Source organism: Chenopodium quinoa, unplaced genomic scaffold (genome assembly GCF_001683475.1).
Source record: "Chenopodium quinoa cultivar QQ74 unplaced genomic scaffold, ASM168347v1, whole genome shotgun sequence".
Taxonomy (NCBI): domain Eukaryota; kingdom Viridiplantae; phylum Streptophyta; class Magnoliopsida; order Caryophyllales; family Amaranthaceae; genus Chenopodium; species Chenopodium quinoa.
In genome coordinates this window covers 922,450-935,706 of record NW_018744249.1, presented here as the reverse complement: position 1 = coordinate 935,706, position 13,257 = coordinate 922,450, and the positions used below count along the sequence as shown (strand labels likewise).

The following is a 13,257-nucleotide window of genomic DNA, read 5'->3' as shown; positions in this document are numbered from 1 at the left end:
TCATTCCCTTCATCATCTTCTTCAATGACTTCCTTGCGGAGGGAAGCAAGGAACTCCAATGTGACGCGCTCATAGGTGTGAGCGTGGAGGTCAATGAACTCGCCCCAACCAAAGTTTTGTGCGAGCCGGACTACTTCATCCATGATGCCAAGCTTTCTCAAGGTGTTCCCGCAGAAGAACCTTGTAGATCGTATGGGACGGTCTATGAGGGTTTTATAGACATCCCAAAAGTGTTTGTTTGGAGCGATGATGCCATGATCATAGATGCCGGGTGGAGGTGGAAAATTTGACGATGAAGATTCACCCGTCCTCTTCCTCTTGGACTTGCTTTTGCCAAAAATATGCATTGTGAATCTACAAAAATCGCCAAGAATTAACATTAGGAAGATTCAAACCAAAAGGAGGCACAAGAAGCTCATCGAGATAAAAAGTGTGTGCAATGAGAGTAAAAGCCATGAGTTGTGAAATAGATGTAGACGGTAGCAACAATACAATTCAAGGCATTAATGGACACTTATAAACCAAGGCATGAGCTAAAAATCCTATGGCAATCGAATGCAAATCCTAAGAACACCTAGGCGAAATTGGGCATGATGTCCCCTAAAATTCATGAAATCCACTCAAAACTCATCGAAATCAAACCGAGAACAATGAGTAATAGTCACAAAATTCCATCCAACTCAAGAATTTCTCAATCAAAATGTAGCATGAACAACCTAGTGAAAGATTAACACATTCAAGCAAACAAATTGAAATCATGAAAACCCAAGTCATACATGCATATTCGTCATGAAACAAGTTCTACTAACAACAACCAACCAATTACAACAAGGAAATCCCAATAACCACTTAAATTAAACAAGCCATGACTAACAATATCAATTATACCACATATCATACTTGAACATGTAAAACATGGTAAAACAAAGAGAAATTGAAGAAATGAGCTTGCAAAAGCTAGAATAACCATACCACAATTGATTGGAAGTAAGTAGAAATCAAGAAGTTTCAAGTCACTCAAACCCTAGAAATTGGGGAAAATTTAAGGAGATTGTAGGAATTGAGTAGTGGATGTTAATGAAGTGAGGAGGGAAAAAGATAGGAGTGATTTTTACGGAGATTTGAGGTTGAAGGAGGGGTGACAATGGAGTATTAGGGTGAGAAGGAGAAGATAAGGGAGAGAGAGAGCCGAATGTATGAAGTAAGAGCGAGAAAGCAGCGGCTTAAGCCTATTAATTCTGGGCAAGCTCGAAAAACGTTCGGTCGGACCTCATGAGGTTCGGTCGGACCATAATAGGTTCGACCAAACTTTTGAAAAGTTCGGTCGAACTTTTTGATTTTCCAGAAACTGCCAGAATTCAGCCTAATTTGATTTCCAGAACAGGAGCGGCCGAACTTTCTGGGGGTTTGGTCGGACCAGCATAGGTTCGACCAAACTTTTGAAAAGTTCGGTCGAAATTTTTGATTTTCCAGAATCCGATAGTTTTTAGCCCATTTTGAGTTCTAGGGGAGGAGCGGCCGAACTCTTGGGTGGTTCGGTCAAACTTTTGCAAAGTTCGGCCGAACCTTGTTGCAGTTTGGTCGAACACCCCTAAATCCCTCTATTTGAAAATTTGCACAAAACTTCCCCTCAAGACACACTAAAATACAACACAATCATGCCTAAGGTATATGGAAAATGCATTCCTTTTTAAGGCAAGACAAACAAGAATACCAACACAAACCAAATACACGCAAAACCATCAATCCAAAGTTGTGAAAGAAGAAAAGAAAACATCAAGCAAATAGAATAGAGGAGGGTTTGAAACTCGGGTTGCCTCCTGGAAGCGCTTCTTTAACGTCACTAGCTTGACGTACTTCACACACTCAAAAGATGAGATTGCATTGCATTGACTCAATCAAACCAACATGAGCATCCTCATAATAAAGCTTGAGGCGATGCCCATTGACCTTGAATGACCTCGATCCATCCAAATCATTTAGCTCAACGGCTCCATGGGGGAACACCTCCTTAACGGTGAATGGACCACTCCACCTTGACATGAGTTTTCCGGGAAATAGTTTCATCCTTGAATTGTAAAGCAACACCTTATCTCCAACATTGAAGGTCTTCTTTTCAATTTGCCGGTCATGCCAGTCCTTTGACCGGGTTTTGTACAAGCTTGCACAATCATAAGCATCCATCCGTAGTTACACTAACTCATGCAAGTCTAGCCACCTTTGTTCACCCGCACTCGCCAAATCAAAGTTAATCTTTTTGATAGCCCATTGAGCACGGTGTTCAAGTTCAACCGGAAGGTGACAAGACTTACCATATACAAGCCGATAGGGGGTAGTGCCGATGGGGGTTTTGAAAGCGGTTCTATAGGCCCAAAGGGCATCATCTAGCTTGTCCGACCAATCTTTCGTATTCCTAGCCATTGTTTTCTCAAGAATTACCTTGATTTGGCGATTGGAAACCTCCGCTTGCCTACTTGTTTGTGGGTGATAAGTCGTGCCAAAGCGTTGATGGACCCCATTCTTTCTCTGCATCTTTTGAAACACATTATGAATAAAATTAGAACCATTATCGCTAACCACTTCTCTAGGGATCCCAAATCTTGGAAATATCACCTTTTTGAACATCTTCATCACTACCTTGTGGTCATTAGTTGGGGAGGCAATGGCTTCAACCCATTTAGAAACATAATCAACCGCCACAAGGATGTATTAATTTCCATTAGATGAGGGAAAAGGTCCCATGAAATCAATGCCCCACACATCAAACACCTCAAGTTCAAGAATCGGTTGTTGAGGCATTTCATTTCTCTTCGAAACATTACCGGTTCTTTGGCAAGAGTCACATGTTTTCACAAAACCCCTTGAATCTTTGAAGATATGAGGCCACCATAACCCGCTTTGTAGTACTTTCAAGGCTGTTTTGTTGGCACCCATGTGCCCTCCACAAGGATCGGAGTGGCACATCTTCAAAACACTCTTCACTTCATCATTTGGCACACATCTACGGAGTAAACCATCTACTCCTCTTTTGAAAAGGATCGGATCATCCCATATGTAATGCCTTGCTTCCCTTTTCACTTCTTCTTCTGGTTCCTTGGAGCATTTGGAGGAAACTCCCCACAAGCCAAATAGTTCACCAAATCCGCAAACCAAGGAAGATCTTTCTCGGCCAACAAGTAAAGCACATCATCTTTTAACTCATCACAAATTGGGACCCCATCGTCATTATCTTGCATGTTCTCTAACCGGGATAGATGATCCGCAACCACATTTTCAGCCCCCTTTTTGTCCCGAATCTCTACATCGAATTGTTGAAGTGATAGCACCCAACGAAGGAGACGAGGCTTGGACTCTTTCTTTGCCACAAGGTACCTAATAGCCGCATGATCAGTGTAGACAATAGTTTTGGAACCAATGAGGTAGTTCCAAAACTTCTCAAAAGCATGAACCACGGCAAGAAACTCTTTCTCCGTTGTGGTGTAGTTCCGTTGAGCTTCATTCAAGGTCTTAGACATGTAGTAAATCACGTGAAGCCTCTTCTCTACCCTTTGCCCCAATACTCCTCCAATAGCAATATCACTTGCATCGCACATAAGTTCAAATGGCAAATCCCATCTTGGCCCTTGCACAATTGGAGTTGAGATGAAAGCCTCCTTTAATTTGTTGAAAGCTTGGAGACACTCTTCATCAAAAATAAAGATGGAATCTTTTTGAAGAAGAGCATTTAAGGGTCTAGCAATTTGTGAGAAATGCTTGATGAATCTCCTATAGAACCCGGCATGCCCCCAAATGACCTTACTCCTCTCACATTGATTGGTGGCGGAAGCTTTTCTATCACTTCAACTTTGGCCTTGTCAACCTCAATCCCTTTGTTTGAAATCTTGTGACCAAGGACAATTCCCTCTTCCACCATAAAGTGGAATTTCTCCCAATTCAAAACCAAATTGACCTTCTCACATCTTGTCAAGCACTTGCCCAAGTTGGACAGACAATCCTCGAACGAAAGGCCCCCTACCGAGAAATCATCCATGAAAACTTCCATTTCGGCTTCAAGCATGTCCCTAAAAATACTCATCATGCATCTTTGGAAGGTTGCCGGTGTGTTGCAAAGCCCGAAGGGCATCCTCCTATATGTAAAAGTTCCATAGGGACAAGTAAAAGTTGTTTTCTCTTGGTCATCCGGGTTTATAGGGATTTGAAAGAAACCCGAATAACCATCAAGAAAGCAATAATACTTGTGCTTGGTTAGTCTTTAAAGCATTTGGTCGATAAAAGGGAGAGGAAAATGATCCTTGTTGGTGGATGCATTTAGACGTCTATAGTCTATGCACATCCTCCAACCAGTCACCGTTCTAGTTGAAATGAGATTACCATTCTCATTTTCAACTACGGTCATTCCTCCCTTTTTAGGGACCACATGAACGGGGGAAACCCATCTAGAACTCGAAATGGGGAAGATGATGCTGGCATCAAGGAGTTTGGTGATTTCTTTCTTCACCTCCTCCCCCATTTGAGGATTGAGTTTCCTTTGCCTCTCAATGGAAGGCTTAGCACCCTCCTCAAGTGTTATGTGGTGCATACATAAGGCGGGGCTAATACCTTTGAGGTTATCTATGGTATAGCCTAAAGCACCTTGGTGATCTCTCAAAACACCACATAACATTTGAGTTTGGCACTCGTTCAAAGAAGAATTCACAATAACCGGAAAAGTTGAATTGGGGCCCAAAAACTCATACCTTAGGTGTGATGGTAGAGGTTTCAACTCTACCATTGGAACACCCTTACCTTCTCTTGAGGTAGCTACTTCTAATGCATCATGCGTTGTGATTCCCATGCACACTTGCTCATTGCTTGATTCTGTACTTCCTTCAAGCATTTCTTCATACAATGCCATCTCTTTGCTTTGGTCACCTATCTTTTCCTTGTTCAAAAGGACATTCTCAAGGGCATCGTTAGTAGTGAGCAAGTGCTCATGCATAGAAGTTACAATAGAATCAATAGTATCAATCATCATGCAATTATCAAGACTAGAGCTTGGATATTTCATGCTCTCATTCAAATCAAATTCTATCACCTCATCTCCTACTTTTAGTGAAATTTTAGCACTTTGAACATCTATTAAAGCACCCGAAGTAGCAAGAAAAGGTCTTCCTAGAATTATTGGAATGTTAACATCTTCATCCATCTCTAACACAACAAAATCCACCGGAATTACAAACTTTCCCACTCTTAGGGTAACATCCTCTACCTTACCCTTTGGAAATTAAATGGATCGATCGGCCAATTGTAAGGTAATGTTAGTGGGTAGAAGTTCCCCTATCTCAAGTCTTTGATATACCGAATATGGCATAAGGCTAACACTAGCCCCAAGGTCACACAAGGCATTATCAATTTGCATTTTATATATTGCACAAGGGATTGAAAAGTTACCGGGATCTTTTAACTTTGGTGGCATCTTATTCATGATAATAGCACTACAATTCTCAGTGAGATTCACCGTTTCCACCACATCACACTTTCTCCTTCCACTCAAAATATCTTTTAAAAACCTAGCATAGTTAGGCATTTGCTTGATAGCATCGGTAAAAGGGATTGAAAGGTGAATTTGCTTCAGTGTTTCAAGGAATTTTCCGAATTGCACATCTAATTTGTGTCTCACAAATTTATGGGGATATGGAAGTCTTTGCAATTTTTTGGTTTCTTTTTCACTCTCTTTTTCTTTTTCATTCTCTTTTTCTTTTTCATTCTCAGAGGCTTTCTCTTCTTCATGCTCAAAATCACTCTCAAGGGGAGGCTCACTCATGTTCACTTTCTCATTGTTTTCCTTAGGGACACTCTCTTCCAACACTTTCCCACTCCTAGTTGATATAGCATTCACCGGTTTCTTGGGGTCAAGTCCTTGGGGTGGAAGTTTAGAAGTGCTAGCTCCCTCTTTTAAAGCATTGGCCAATTGAGAAATTTGTGTTTCAAGCATTTTGTTATGGGTCATTACTTCATTAAACTTCTTATCACTAGTGGCCATGAAAGTGTTGAACATTTTGGCTTGGCTTTCCATCATCTCTTATAGGCTAGACTTTTGTGGAGGTGGTTGAGTGTAACAATTGTCTTGTTGTGCTCTAGGACCTCTCACATTGGAATTAGCATTTTGGTTGTTAAAGCCTCTATTACCATTATTATTCCAATTGTTCCGGTTATTAGAACTCCCCCCTTGGTGGTATTGGCCTTGATTTCCATAATTTCCTTGATTGTTATGATTATGGTTACCATAACCACTTTGTTGGTTGTAATTACCTTGGGGATTTTGGTCCCTTTGGTTTCTACCACCCCATTGGTTGTGGTTGTGGTAATCATAATCATTTCCTCTTTGATTGAAATTATTCCCTTGCCCTCTTTGATTGGGTGGTAAGTATCGTTGGTTGTCATTCCTAGGTCTATTATCATAAGACAAGGCATTGACATGTTCATTTTCATACTCATTACCATCATCATTAAGGGGTTGGGATTGGGAATCAAAATTACAAGAAGATGTATCATGGTCATAAGACCCACAATTATCACAAAATAAGCATCCACTGGGCATGTTATTATATGTAGAAGTAGAAGGGTTAGAACTTATACCTCTCCCCTTAGATTGGGAGGAAAAGTTTTGGCGCGAAGTGGAGGACTCAAGCTTAGCTTTGATCGATGTCATCTCCTTTCCAAGATTTGTAATTTGGGATGTCAAGTTGTTTATAGCATTGAGGTGATCTACCGAATAAGCCGCCCCCCCACTCTTGCTTGTGGATTCTCTTTCATTTTCTTGCCAATCCATGTGGTGCCTTACCACATCTTCAATGATCTCAATCACTTGATCTTCGGTTTTATTCATGATTGGCCCGCCGGCTCCCGCATCCAAGCTTGTTTTGCCTTAAGAACTCAAGCCTCCATAGAATATTTGTAAAACTTGGTATGTTGGGATTCCATGGTGAGGGCACTCTCTTTGGTACTCCTTGTACCTCTCCCAAGCTTCATAGATAGTCTCACTACCCCTTTGCCGAAAGCCTTGAATTAGAGCTCTTGCCTCGGCCGTCTTCTTTTGAGAGTAGAATCTCCCTAAGAAAGTCGTGGTGACCTCATCCCAAGTCCTCAAAGAATTGGGTCTCACCTCCTTCTCAAGCCATTCGAGAGCCCTTCCTATTAAGGAGAAAGGAAATAGTTTTAGTCTCACAAACTCTTGAGTGACCCCATTCACCTTGATCGTGTTGCAATATTTCTCAAACTCGTTCAAATGTGCAAGAGGGCTCTCGTGTTTTGCTCCACTAAATTGTCTCCTCTCAATCAAATTTATCATTGCGGGCCTAATCTCGAAGTCATTGGCTGGGGTGTTTGGGGGAGCAATCCCACTTGAAGCTCTATAAGCTCCCGGAGTTCCCATCTCCTTCAAAGGTCTTGGAGGTGGTGGTGGTGGGTTGTCACCCATTGGATTTCTTTGTGGTTCCGGGTTGGATTCTCTTCTTGGGGAAGTGGAGGACCGCGAACGAGATCTCCTTCTTCTTCTAAGGGTTTGCTCAATCTCGGGATCGTAAGGCACCAACTCACGATGTTGAGTCCTACGCATACGCACTCAACAAACACAATTAGTAGCAAGGCTACAAGCGTAGCCAAAAAGGAAAACAACTCTTTTTGTGTTTTTTTTAAAGGTGAATTAGACTCAAGCAATCAAATAGCAATCAACAACACCGTTTCCCGGCAACGGCGCCATTTTGACGAGCGCTAAATCGGTCGCACAATTTAGGCTCATTCAAACACATTTATAACAAACACCTAACTCAAACAAGTACAATGGCAAGCAAAGGTTCGGTCCACGGAGAACGGGAATCAAATGCTAAATAATCTTAATGCTCAAGCTAAATCGAAATCAAGGTATAAGTGGTGATTAACTAACAAACTACAGCTAAAGGTTGAATTCAAGGGATTAAAACACTAGGGGAATGGGATTCACTCAACCAATAGCAATTAGGCAAATAGGGAGGAATGAGGGTAATGGAATAGCAAAGACCACATGTAAGATCAACATCAAACGATATGAAAACAACTCAGATTACTAAGCTTAGATCCCTCATTAACTTAGAAACAAAAGATACATAATCATATTGCAATAGGTAATGAAACATTCAACTCACATTTCCATGTCTAACCAAACATTTCATGCCATCAAGTTCAATAATCTAGGCTAATTACTCCTATCATGAAGAACTAACAAGCAATCCCATATAATCAAGTTTAGTCGCAATCCATCATCAAAATCACTACCAAACTCTCATAATCACCAATAGGTTGAGTTTCACCCAACCCCTAGCCAAGAGGACTACTCACAATTCATTGTGAGTACATGCAAATTCCAAGCTTGGATTATAAGCGATTCTAAGATTTGGAAAAACAAGTGATTATCTATGGACAAAGCTAACATGCAACAACAATATATCAAGATTGAGAGAAAATCAAGTGGCTTACAAAACAAAAAAATAAAATCAGAAAATAATGAAGGACAAATGAAAGAAGTTACTATTGAAGCTTCAAAAATGTTGGATAATTGCTGAAATTCTTGAGATAAATCTTGAAATTTGCTTCTACAATGATTAGATTTGAGAGTTTCTAAAACTAAATCAACTAATTTAATGAAGTTGCTAACTAAGAGAGAGTATCTTTTTTGCTGAAAACTATTCTACTGTTTTTCTTCTCTCCCCCGAAAAAGATCTCAAAAGGACCTTAAATAGTCCGTACAAAATCGGCTGAGATCGGGAAAAGGTCCGACCGAACTCTGGGTAGGTTCGGTCGGACTCAGGGTAGGTTAGGTCGAACTCTGTGTAGGTTCGGTCGAACCTCCCTGATCCTTGTTTGGTCGAACTTTTGAGGTTCGACCTCTCCTGCAAAATTGCTGAAAACTGGTTTGACACTGCCTTCACTGCACCCAGGAGGTTCGGTCAAACTTTTCAAAAGTTTGACCACACCTAGGTTCGACCGGACCTTTCAGAGGTTCGGCCACACCTCCTCTTGCACTTCCTTTTCTTGCTTCCTCTCCTTCCCTTTTGCTCCTCTTGCCTATGTCCATGGCTTCCATACTTGGCCAAGGGGCCTCCCACCGTGTATAGGACCGTCATGGAACCTGCAGAAGATACCAAAGTTCACGAGAGCATGGGGATGATAAAATAATGCATAAAGATTATCAAAATAAGCGCAAATAAGCATTACTTTTCATCAATACATAAAGAAGCCATAAGAGGATAAATGAGGTGGAAAAAACTAAGAAAAATAAGAGGAAAAAGACCTAAATGCTACCCCTAAGAGTGACATATATGTCACTCGTCAATAGCCTAGGCCTTTTATTGCTTAATTAATCCTTGATATTATTATATTCTCTTAGTATATTCATACTAAAAATTATCCATTCCCAATACTAAATATGATGATTAAACAAAAAATTAAAAAGATATTCAGAAATAACAAATAGTGAAAGAACGACTTATAACAAAAATTTAATAATATTTACCTTTATGTAGAAATCAAAATGGTTAGTTAAAAGATGTATCAATGGAGGAGAGAGAGTAGAAATGCAGAGAACATGAGATGTGTTTGATAATGAAAGAGGTGAATGTTTGATAGAGAAATAGGATAGGGAGAATAAAAAAGAGAGGATGAACAAAGGGTTTGGGTGGCTAGTTTATCTCATAGGGGATAAACTAACTGTCCATGGGAAATTAGGGTTAGAAAATGTATTAAATTAATATAAGAAGACACTTTTTTTGAAGGGATTCCTTAAATAAGAGTAAATTTTAGAAAATTAAATAAGGAGCCACTTTTCTTTGAAAGAGATTTCTTACATACATGTGTAAGAGACCCCATATTTGAGAAAATAGGTTTCTTTTATTAAGAAACCTCTTATCAAATAATTGTTTTGGGTTCTTATCACTAGTTTCTTATCCATAATTTGTAGTAGTGTCAAATAATATTAGAAATAAAAGAAAATTATTCAACCCTATTTCTTCATCCCCTAACTATCTGTTAGAAGACTTTAGGATTACTTATAATTAGGTGTTATAATTTTACCCCGCTGTCAGTCAAACTTTACCCAATTTTCTTAAAGATTTTTTTCAATTTATTTTTAATAATAACACAACAAGAACAACACCAATGATAATACTAGTCTTGATAATCCCAATAATATAATTGTGCACATGAACATTAAATTATCTTATGTAATCATTAACTAAGTATTTTTTCCCTTCCATGTCATTCTATTATATGCTATGTGGTCTTGTAATACCAATATCACTATATCATTCATAACTTTCTACTTTTAAGTCATATTTACTCTCCCATGACTTCATCTTAAATCCCTTAGCTCCTAATTTTGAAATTTCATTATTGATGCATCTCTTTTTTAGACTCTAACTTTTCTTTTTTATTTTTTTTTTACCGAAACAATATAATTGTTCCTCAGCTCCTTAATTTATGCTTGTAAGTTGCAACTTTAAACTCTCTCTAAATACTATCATTATTAATCTTAACGAATATGGTGCACCTACTTGTCCAAGTCATAATTCTTTTTAATCTTTATCTTCCAAGAATACCCAGCATTATTTAAATCACATCATCGGTTTAATAGTTGTCATGCTCTAGAATTTTACCTTTTAGATTATTTTTATTACGATCACACAATAACTGAATTGTTGTTTTTCGGTTTGAGCTGCTTAGGCTTCACCATATAAGTAAAATTTTAGTTAATATTATAATTCTTTATAAAATTGAGCCCGTGTAATTGAACACTCATTTTATGGAAACATCTTACCTATCAATGTTATTTTTTTTTTATTATCTTTATGATTAAGAAAAATATTTTCATACATGTTAAATTTTGTTTTTTGATCTTTATGTAACAATGTAGGTGAAGACATATTTTGTTTTGGTTTTCATATATAGTATATGGATGATCTAATTGGAAATTTGACTAGTGGTTTTTTCTCTTTTGATTATGATGCATATAACTATTAAATATGGCTCATAAAATATTAATAGTTTATAAATATACAATGAAATCACGCATAGATTCTTTTTTTGATTATTGACTATTTTCATGTATGAAATTTTATAAGTGTAAAAATTAAGTTATTTTTAATTTACAATGTCTGGTGAGTTATATGGGTTTCTAATGCTTATATTATTTAGTTATATGATATAATTAGATGGTTGTTATTAATTATGTAATATTTTTATAAGTTGTTTAGATTATTATTTCAATAGAGGGATTTTCATGTACTTGATGTGTAAGCTAAGGTAAAATATTTATAATAACCTTATTTTTAAAGCTGTCTTAGAAATTTAGGAGTTGTAATACTTTAAGAAATGAACAAATGTGAAGCAACCAAAATGTCTAACATTCAAATTTGTTTTTACTCATTGAATGTATTTTACAGTATATCTAATTTATATTACAATATCTAATAAATTTATTACTTTCTTTTCCTTCCTAAAATTTTTGATGTATGATACAAAATAACAAGGTCAATTAGAATTGCTTTCATTAACATAACCATGATGGTTAACTAAGGTTAAAAGACCTAAATATCAACAAGGGGAAAAAAAACTATATCTAGCTAGAAGAATATAAAGAAGAGTATATATGTACAAAGAGATAAGAAAATCAAATTTCCTAATTCATTGTTATACATTTAAAAAATAAAAAGAAAATGAAATTAATTTCAACCCATCACTGGATGCGCACAAAACAAATTGACCCCTCATTAGTGTAATGTACAATCATGATCCTTGAACTTATGGTTGGATCTTTTCCTCCATAAAGTATCAATAAAACTCTCTCTCTTCCTAGTTTCATTCTAATATAAATTTTGATTATATTATTTGTCTTCTAACCATGTCCTTGATGAGCGATAGAGGTCATATGGTGCCCATAAATGATCGATAGGGCATGGCTTCCTCGAGTCTAACCTCAACCATGGTTTTCCTTTTCCACTCCAATGGAGTAAGCTAATTGGTCCAGGGTGAAGACTCCTACATTTCCCTTCAAAATTATCTCCACCAAGACCATGTTGGTTCCATTTATGATCAACTGCTTTAATGTTTCCAGCAAAGATCAATAAGAAAGGTGGTAATGATCCTAAATGATATATTCTCTTTAGTTTTACACCATCATCCACTCTTCTACTTTTTGTGTATAGCCTTGTTTTATCCATTGGTTGACATCTATTATCATTACTCCGGTATTAAAGTAACAAGGTCTTCTTCCATGAAATGTATTTGACAAAATACCATCTGACCAAAATGCATCTGTGAAATAGGTTGTGAAATTTGTGTGACAATACTCCGGTGCAGCAACCACTTTCTCACCCAAATTAACCTCCCACAATTTTGATATATCATCCACGACAATAATATCAGAATCCAAATATATTACGCGATTCACATCAAATGGGAGAATATCAGCTAGATAAATCCTTGCATAATTTAACGGTTGATCCAAGGCTTGTCTAATGGATTTTGATATCTTTCCTCTAACTCGATTAGAATCAAATCTATATATTTTGAAATTTAGGTAAGGGAAGGTGGATGCTATGTTTGAAAATAACTCTGGCTCATGCCTTGCAGAGAGAAAATGAAAAACAAAATTCTCAGGACATGTGGAATGTTGTAGGATTGATAATACCGCTGCCATAGTTCCTCGTAAGTAGTTTGCATCAAGAGTCATGGAAATGTGGATTTTGTCCATAACATTATACCCGCATTCTTTTGAATTTACATATCATGCGGCTTCTCGAAAGATAGGGGCATTCATTGAAGGCCGCCTAATTACACCAATGCGTATCCCAACAGAGGCTGTGTTGGTGGTTGTTATTAGGTGGAGGAGGAGAAAAGACAGGAGGCCAACGAGTGGAAAATGGGACGATGAATTCCACAAGGCCATCCTGTCAAGGATCAATCTTTGTAAATGATTTTTATGATGGCTTGATTACAAGAACAAGCAAGAAGTCCCATAAAGTTTAGGGATACAAAGAAGAAGATGTAGGGAGAAATTATTGGTAATCATTTCACGAGAGCTATTTGAGGAGAACAAAACATAAAAAATTTGTTAATTACTTGACAAATCCCGTTTAAGGAAATAGGAAACTTATAACCTCCTATATTCTAGCTTCCTTTGTTTAAGGAATATATAATCAAGCAATGGATTTATTGCAAATTTGTTATTAATGGTGAATATTTTTA

The 13,257-nt window shown here is 37.7% G+C and overlaps 1 pseudogene; it reads right to left on the bottom strand.

Moving 5' to 3' along the window:
- Positions 1–11,535: 11,535 nt before the first annotated feature.
- Positions 11,536–12,967, bottom strand: LOC110694834 (annotated as a pseudogene).
- Between the last annotated feature and the right edge of the window lie 290 nt (positions 12,968–13,257).